Source organism: Entamoeba invadens, assembly GCF_000330505.1.
Source record: "Entamoeba invadens IP1 unplaced genomic scaffold scaff_1105074725681, whole genome shotgun sequence".
NCBI lineage: Eukaryota > Evosea > Mastigamoebida > Endamoebidae > Entamoeba > Entamoeba invadens.
This window is the reverse complement of record NW_004191816.1, coordinates 14108-23040: the sequence shown is the minus strand read 5'-3', so window position 1 is coordinate 23040 and position 8933 is coordinate 14108.

Here is an 8933-nt window from a genome sequence, read left to right as displayed (position 1 = left end):
ACACACTGGAATCCGCAAGCACTTTTTGGTATTCTTTAGCATTCAGCTTACTTTCAACAAAAACAAATTTGAATTTGACGTTTTTGCCAATAGTTCCACATATTATCACTCAGTTGTTGTATTTTGAAATCGGAATAGAAGCTTAATCATTTAGATCGCCCTTTCTCCTCCAGGCATACCTGCCATCACAATACATGCAAAATCTGCTTTTATAGGAGATAATGGTGTTTATCAACCATCTATTCAAATTTCTAACATTTCCGATTTGTATCTTGGAAAATTATTAATGGGTTGTTTTATGTGTAGTGGTCATTGTTTATCTTTTAATTTGTTTGGTGAATATAAACTTGTTTGTTTTTCTTTTGTGATAAACTGTAAAATGTAATATTAAAAATGTAAGAAACGGAAAGACACGAAGAAAATATATTACTTAAAATCTTTTCAACCATATTTATTTCAATTTGGGTATCCACTTTCTTGTGCTTTTCAACTTTTTTCAGTTTGACTTCTTCTCCTTTTTTAATTTTTGTGATAGTGTCTTTTGACACTCTGCACTCATTTGAAATTGTTCCAAATGATTTCCCTTCTCTCAATGCAATTTTTACTAATTCATTTTATTTCATTATTTCTAATACATAATTGGTTGATTCTGTGAAAGTGGACATTGAATAATATAGTTTTTATATTATTTGGCAAAATTTGTGTTATTCTAAAGTAAAAGAAGAAAGCTACGCCTGGAGAGAAACTTGCACCCATTTTTTTGTTCTTTTACAGGCTAGCATTCGAAAAAATGGTTAGTATTAGTTTTTTGGTTATTTAAGAATCTTCTTTTATTATAATTAGAATTTTGAAATTATATGAAATAAACATTCAACAACATATTTTAACTATAGTTGTGGTAAAAAAGGTGTTGAGTAGAAATGGTTGTTGATTGAATAAAGGTTCGGTTTATTTTTACATTTCAATATAAGTTACACTTGTGGTGTACTTTTAATTGAAGTTTTTTCCCTTCAAACAGAACCAAAATGAACATATTATACAAATCAAACCAAAAAAAATAAATAAAAAACGAAGTGAAAGAAGATTTCTTATTATTTATAAACAATAACAAAAAACAATAACAAAAAGATGATAAAATTTCAATTTGGATGAATGCTCTATTCAATGGCAAGAGTATTCTATGCTTTAAACAAGTACAAAGCCAATTATCAAAAACACTGAAATTTATATGGTCAACACCTTTTGTATTAAAAAACTTAAACAATTTTCACGATTCCACATTTTTAAAAACCAGTATTGGTTCAATTAAAGCAAATAAAGCCATCGATAAACACATTGAATAAAGAGAAAAAAACAAACAATAATAAGCAGTCATGAAAAAAGATTGTCGATGTAAGAATAATTTAGGAAAATGCAGTTCTTACTTAAACGCGAGTAAATAATAAAAATATCAGTTCCATTGATCTGTTAAATATGTAAAAATCAGAGTTGATCTGTAAAAACTTAAAGTTTACAAGATGTCATAATTTGATAATTGTATCAAAAGTACGTTTTTAAAACCATATTTTTATTATTTTAAACTTAAATAATATTAACAATGATTGAAGAATAAAAATAAATTTCATTTTGAATTCCTTTTGAACTTGTGTACTTTAATTAATCTTACAGGTCAGCCCAACTTACATTGAAATTATCAGGAAATATTCAAAAAATAAATCATACATAACACAAATTTTCACTTATTTTGAAGTGCCTTCGTTTCTATCAATGTTTAAGTTGCTTCTTTTTCCAGGAAAAAACAACAGGAACTACACAAACCTGTTCTCCCAAAGACTCTCGTATTCTGAAGGCATACTCCCTACAGTAAAAAATTCTGACATCATAAGTACCATCCTTTTTCCAATTGGCTTTTTAACCTAACCACACATATGAAAGGCTGGGGTGTTGTTGTTTACAAGGGAAAATTTGAACGATTGAATGATTTCAACTACTCTTTTTGTGACCATACAAGCAGACAACTCTTCCAACTTAGCAGCATCTATTGCACCATCTTGATCCTTGAGTTCTAAAATTTCCAATTTTCTTTGCTTTGTAGCTTTCTTGACTTCATCTTCAACATAATCATTTTGAGACATAACACCAACGGGGTACTTCATACCAACAAACCGAGAAACTACCGAAGAACCCATTGCCTTCTATCAGTAATAGCAATAAAAGAAAAGTAAACATGTCAACAAGACTTATAACGGCTTTGAATAATTATATTATTTCAGTAATTTCTCTCATAATAAAAAACAAACTTTTTGAACGCCAAATATGACAACGTCCAGTGGCTGTAACAAGTGGCTACTGTGTGGGCACAATAATAATAAAGCCACTTTATTTTCGAACAGCCACTTTCTAGCACCATCTTTAATGTGGCTAACACAGTTGTCTTGTATTAAAACCACCCATTCTTGTGGGCAATTTTTTCTTCTTAATTCCAGTTCTGATTTAAGATATCTTTCAAGCCACAACGTGTATATGTCTTCCGTAATGAAGGATTTGCGTTGATATGCAATTTCAACATCATTTCTGTCTATGTATCTGTCGATTTCATTTTTCATTGTCAAGTTTGATAGTATGATCAGTGGTTTCAGCGTGGTGTTGTTGGCAAATATTCCTGCAATCAGTGTTATGCGTTTTTGAGAGCGCATAACAACTCTTACTCAACAGAGTAAGAGTTGGTGTAGTCATAGTTGTCGTCAACATAAAAGTTGCTTTTTTGAATCCACAAATGGACAATAACCACTTTCGTCCATGTTGATAAGGAGGGAGGGTTTAACTCCATTCAAGTGGACAACTCTTTCGCCGGCATATTATTTTTTCATTGTTCAACAAATCAACAGCTCTAGTTTCATAGCTTCTTAACTCATCTTTACTCAGCTCAGCTCTCTCTTTATCCATTGGTTTTGCAATCTTCTTAATTAAACACTCCCTTCTCAAACTGTTTTGCGATGATTCTTTTTGATACTTTCTTCCCAACAACTCCTTCTAAAACATTTCCCATCTCTTTAGTGGTGATTGGTTTGGTGGTGTTTTGTCTTTCTCGAATTGTTTCCTACAACAACGGCATTCTCGATTGATTAATTTCTCGTTTTCTTCCAGACTTCCCTTCGACATCGTCACACAAGTTGTTGAGGCGGGCCGTCGAGGGTGAGACACCCAAAACTTTGGCTTTCGTTTCAATTGAAACCTTTTCAAGCCATTTTTCACTTCTCAACAATTTCATTTGTTGTTGGAGTGTTAGACATTCCATGATTTCTTTTGCATGGGTTTCACAGAAATCCAAAAAATCACAGCCACGACCCGATTTTGTACTGTGGCGCAACACGCTCAAATCCAATTTTTTTGAAGCAGGTTTTCGCTGTGGTTTGGACATGATTATTGAGTTCTGAAACCAGCTGTATTTATCGTTCTTATTATAATTAATGGTTAATTTTATTAATAATTATAATTTGAAGTGTTTCGAAAAATTGTCTTTATTATTCCCCAACAATTTGACATCAAATCGCAATAAATTTTTATAAAAATTGGGTGATTTCAAGTTTCTTTAAGTAACAATTGACTCTTTATTTTCTAATTTTCATGTTATCAAGAAAAAAATAAAAAAGTGTATGTGAGCACAACTTTAATACTTGTTATTTTTTATAGTTTGCTGCCAATACAAACAACATTTGTATTAAGAGGAGAACGCTAATTTAACAAAAAAAATAATTTCTCAATTACATTTCTTTTTTTTTCACTTAAAAATGAAAGAGGGTGAAAAAAAGCACTTTCATTTTTTCAGAAACTGTATTAACTATATTGAACTATACTTGTTTATTGAATTACAAAAAACATTTTTCGATTCAAAATTGAAAATGTTATACATTTTATATAATTAACACGAAAAAATGTAGTGATTGAAAATAAAACAATTGGTTTTAAAAATAAGCTATATTTTTATAAATTGTTTTATTTGCTCAAAAACACATTTCAATTTATTTCAATGATGCAAAGAAATTTGTAACTTTTCTTGTAATTAAAAAATGAACCGAACTTTCATTTACTCAACAACCTTTTTTATTATGACTATATTCAAAAATCAAAAATGAATTAATATTATTCCATTTTTAAAAAATTGATCAATAATTTGTTGAACATATTTTAGGTTTAGTTAAGATAATATATTTATTGTTTAGATTAAAAATATTATATAAGGTACAGTTTATTATAAAAACAACAAAAAAACAACTACAATCAAAAAATTCTATTTGTCGTAATTATAATTGTCGAACTTGCTTAATTGTCGCACAACTAGCCAATCATTTTGGTGTACAACAATTAAATATTTTGTTCTCGAATCTGTAACTTTTGTTGAATTAAAAACTATTTTTTTTTAAAAAAAATAAATTTCAATATTAAAAAGAATTTTCTACAAAAGCCACTCATTTACGACAAATAGATATTTTTTTCTGCTGGATTCACGACAAATAGACGCCTTTGCTGTATATAATTGATTTGTATTAGTATTTAAACCATTAATTATATTATTTAGTTAATAAGAATAAAAATACTAATAAATAATCAATTGACAATATACGTTATGAAACCATTTCTAATCGTTAATTAATTATATTTATCAACCATTCAAACATTATAAATAATACAAAATACAAACAAACAATAGTCGCACGTAATTTGCATTATCTAATTGTTAATTTATATGTGCGTGATGTGTAAATAAGTATTACAAACAGTTTTGGGCATCAGAGCTAACTCAACACAGAGCTACCGTTTCGGTTGTTTGCATTAATCGTATCTTTGAGCTGTTTATTTTTATTTTAAGTTTATTTAAAAGTTTTAAATAAATTGTTCATATAAAAGCCACTTTTTAAACAATATTTAGTCATTTTAATAGTTTATATTAATATAATAATAATAATATGTATAGTTTGTTGTCTTGTTATAAACAATTTATTTATTTTTTTGTTATTATTTTGTTATTTTCAAAAAAACAAAATTTAAATATTTAATATATTATTATTATAACAAATAGTAAATATTATGATAAAAACATTTTCTGTAACTTTATAATGTGCTGTTAAGGTTTAATATAAAGTTGTTTCAAATTATTGTTCAGTTGATGTACAATCATTTGCACATAAACATTTTTTGTTTTTATTCACAATGTTATAAAAGATTAATTGTGCCAAAAATGGTTAAATCTTAACTTATTTATTTATTTTTGAACCAATTTCTAAATCGGTGATATTCAATACACAACCAAGCCTCAATAACACATCTCCACGAAAACACATTTGATTATTATTCATAAGTATTATAGCTACGATAGTTTTTTTATCGAAGAGACATTTGACATTTGTCTTGAAAAAAAAAATCTCATATTATTTTTACTATAAGTTACTATATTATAGAATTTGTCACATGATAATCGAATATATTTTTAAAAATAAAAAATCAACAAACTATTAAAAATTAAAAAATATTGTTTATATCAGTAAACTATTCATATGGTTTGTATTATAGTATTTGTCATTTCTAAATAAACACAATTTTAAAACCCTGTAATAATTGATTAAAAATGCGTTAAAAAAACAAGCTGTTTTTATGTCAGTACAGTTTAATTTAAATCGAACCCAAATTATTTTTTATTTTTGAAAAAAACAAAAAAAAGAAGTAAAGAAACTTAAAATACCCTACTTTTCTATATTTTATATATTTTGGAAGTAAAAATATACAATAATTGTGATAAAAGAACAAAAAAGAAAAAAGGTGCGGGTTTCTCTCCAGGTTTGGCTTTCTTCCCTCACTTCAACATCTGCTTTTACAACATTTCAAATTACACAATAAATAAGAAATCGTATTTTTCACTTCAAAACGAGATTATTAAAAAGTTGAAAACGTTGGTTATTTACTCAAAACAAATTGCCACTCTCTTTATATTAAAGTGTGAATTGTGCGAATCATGCGAAGAAATTTCGATATATAAAACAACGATTTGAAAAAGATGTGGGGCATTTTGGTTCAAAACAAACACGTCTTGTGGAGTCTTAAAAACTTGAAGAAAATCAGAGTCTTTTCGAATGACAATTTACACTTGGAAAAGTTGTTAATTTTTACTGAAGGTGCACCCACACTTGTTTTCTGTATTTATTTAAATAACGAAGAATTTGACATGACAAATTAAGAAATGTATCAGAAGTTGTGCAAGTGTGCTAATGTTGTGATACAGACGATAAACAATTTCAGTGCATTTCTTGACAAATCAAACACGTCAGACTACAAAGTGTCGTTCAGAAATATGAAGAAATGTGTTGAAATAGACAGCACACAAATAGAAAAGCTCACATTGTTTTCAAGTAAATACTCACTGTTTTTTGATGAAGTGGTGATAAATAACACTGAATTATTCAATACTCAACATATTGACGTGTCAGAAATAGAATGCAAAGATGTTGTTATACACAACACGAGCAAAGAAAATGTTATAATAAAAATATCAAAAGAGACAAATAAAGTAACTTGTAATCCAACAGAAAACGTGTTGCTGTGTTGTGTCGAAAATAGTGATATATTAATAGAACAGACCTTTGTCACACGATATTTGAAAACTTGGTATGATTTCGACTTCTTTTTCGATGACGCAACCAACGAATACGACTCGGAGTTTCTTGAAGAAGTGGCAAATCAGATGGAAATATTGAGCTTTGGAAATTACAATTCAGTCACCACAAAAGTATTGGAAGTGACTGAAACACCAAAACCAATACCAAAAGTCATGGAATTTTCTCGACTGAAATGCTTAAAACTCAAATGGACAACATATTTTTTGAATTATAATTTGGAGTGTTTGGAACAACTTGAACTTGCAAGTATTGGTGGAGGAATAAATCGTACAAACAAGTCGACTTGAGTCGATTTCATCTCAAAGATTTACACTTGGACAATTGTTATTACATTAATTTTGACCTTCCAAGTACTTTGACTGGCCTCACTGTTAGTCATTCGTGTTCTTTACAATTGAATGGAGCAAACAAAATCCATTTAAAGTCGTTGGTGTTAGACCATATTCTAGGCATTTCAAAGAAATGTGACTCAGCAATTAAAGGGAAAAACATAGTGGTTGATCATCCCATTTGTTACAAAGAAAAACTTGATAACACAGAAGAATTTAATATAGATTCATACGTAGACACTTTTGAGTATCGAGAAGTTCATATAGACATCGCTTTTTGGAATCACGATTTGTTGATTAAAACCACTGTTTGGAACGAGTTGTGGAATAAGCTGTTCAATAACATAAAAACAAGCCCTCACTATGTAAACAGAAGGGAGTATAAGGAATACAAAGATAATGAAAACAGCACATGTAATGCAGTCTTTATTTTGGATGATAGAACTTTCCAAGGAAATGCATATTTTGAATTTAACAGGATGGGCGGAATTTGTGAAATTGGAAATTTTGTTTTAAAGACCACACAATACAGACACCAACACAGTTGACACTACCAAATGGACTCACAAAAATTGGATTTGGTGCATTTCAAAATCTGACTTCCATAAGTGTCATTAAACTTCCTGAAACAATAAACAGTTTACCTTATAAGTGTTTTGCAAATCTGATAGCTTTGACTGAAATTGCAACACCAAATGAGTATATTGAAATCGACGACTTTGCATTGTGGAGATGCAAAAATCTCATAAATTACCCAAAATTTGTGGTCTCAAAACATTCATGTTATATTGACAAGTACCTCATCAGATTGTGCAAATTGAAGGATATCAAAGTGCCACGTGTTGTTGATAACATACCCGACAGATGTTATGCGGGATGTGACACGCTTGAATCTGTAGAATTTGATTTGAGCGTCAGTTGTATAGGAATGGGTGCTTTTGTGGGATGTACAAATTTAAGTCGAATAAATTTGAATGAAAATGTTACACTTGATAAACACTTGGTTTTTGCAAATTTGGTATCTCTGTGTGAAATCGAGTTGCCACCAACACTCCATAAATAAGAAATTTCATGTTCAAAAATTGTGTCACACTTGAGAGTGTAAAAATGCACGAAGGAATCACAAAATTTGGAGACTCGGCTTTTGAACGGTGTGTTGTTTTAAAAGCAATACACATACCCAAAACAGTGCAAAAAATAGGAATTTTGTGTTTCAAAGAGTGTTATTGTTTATCTGAAATACATTGTTCAAACACGTTGAAAATGTTACCCACAAGTCTGAGAAAAATCGAAAACACAGTTAGTGTGTTGCGTTTTAATTGACATAATGGTATTTTATTTTATTCCGTTTGTTCAATCAATTATGTTAAATACAATTGTGTCTATTGTTATTTTTCGATTGTTTAATAACAACTTGTTATTAAAATTAATGAATTATTTAATATTTTTAATTATATAAAATATGTTATTTTAGTGAATATTACTTTTCTTAATTCAAATGATTGTAATTGGTTTATTGTCTGTGGAATTTTACTTGATTTTATAGACAATTGTTTAACATCAAATAAATCGGGACATTACAATGTTTTGTTTTGGTAAAAAATCAAAACATCACGAATTGTGATTGGTTGTTTATTTCAACGATTAAACAACTGTTGAAATAAAAATGTCTACAATTGAGAGTTATCATGGCATGATAGTTTCAAAGTATTTCGATACGATAAAAGACTATATCAATCTTGAGTTGACTGGCAAAGAATAAATGACCAGCAAACTATAAAAATGGTTTCTGAAAACTATTTAATAGTTTTTCAATAAAAATTTTGAAAAAAAGACAAAAAACAAAAAACTATAATGTACTATAAATTATTCTATGCCGGTCGGTTTACTGTATTTGGTTAATAATGAACAGATAGAAATCTATATATAATAT